The sequence below is a fragment of the Calidris pugnax genome, unplaced genomic scaffold (genome assembly GCF_001431845.1).
Source record: "Calidris pugnax isolate Ruff unplaced genomic scaffold, ASM143184v1 scaffold41, whole genome shotgun sequence".
Classification (NCBI taxonomy): Eukaryota; Metazoa; Chordata; class Aves; order Charadriiformes; family Scolopacidae; genus Calidris; species Calidris pugnax.
Genome location: NW_015094509.1, coordinates 22,406,403 through 22,407,072, shown reverse-complemented (window position 1 = coordinate 22,407,072; position 670 = coordinate 22,406,403). Strand labels below are relative to the sequence as shown.

The following is a 670-nucleotide window of genomic DNA, read 5'->3' as shown; positions in this document are numbered from 1 at the left end:
AGTGCCGACAGAACATAGTAGTGAAAAAAAGAGGGGGGGGGGGGGGGAGACGAAATAAAGCCCAGCTCATTAGTGCTGTCTGTCAATTCCCAGAGCTACACGATGCAATAAGGGATGAAGGATATTTTAACTTATGCAGAAATGCTGCTGGCGAGGGGAGGCAGGGCTGCGGGCCCCACAAAGGAGGGTACCAGGGATGCGGCGGTGTCAGGGGATGCTGCTGATCCCTCTGCCCTTCCAGGGACCGCGGCGAGCTCTGCCCCCCGGCCGCTTCGAGAGCAATAAATCACTGCCCACCCCTGAAAATGTGTCTGAAAAAGAAAAAAAGGCTCAGAATGAGTAACTCGGGTCAGGAACAGCGCCTTCGAGGGTGTCACTGGGACCGCTTAAAAATCACCTAAGTAGAAGGAGGGTAAAAATCTGTGCAGCCAAACGACGACTCGCTCAGCGATGCCGTCTCCGCGCTTTGCATCGCAGCCGGCTTGGGCGGCCAAAGGGCTGCCGGCTGCCTGACAGGGGCTCAAAAATAGGTGAAACCCCCCCAAACCGGGGCTCACCGGCGGCTGAGGCGGGGGACGCTGGGGCCCGGTATCCGCCCCCCCAAAAAGCCCTTTTTTTTTTATTTTTTTCCCCGCTCAGCCAGAGGCGCGGAGGGGGCGGTGGCGGGGCC

The 670-nt window shown here is 58.5% G+C and overlaps 1 protein-coding gene across 5 annotated transcripts in view; it reads left to right on the top strand.

The window, feature by feature from the left end:
- ASAP1 (ArfGAP with SH3 domain, ankyrin repeat and PH domain 1) overlaps positions 1-670 on the top strand; it is a 180,535-nt gene that overhangs the window by 60,040 nt on the left and 119,825 nt on the right. The window lies entirely within an intron of this gene.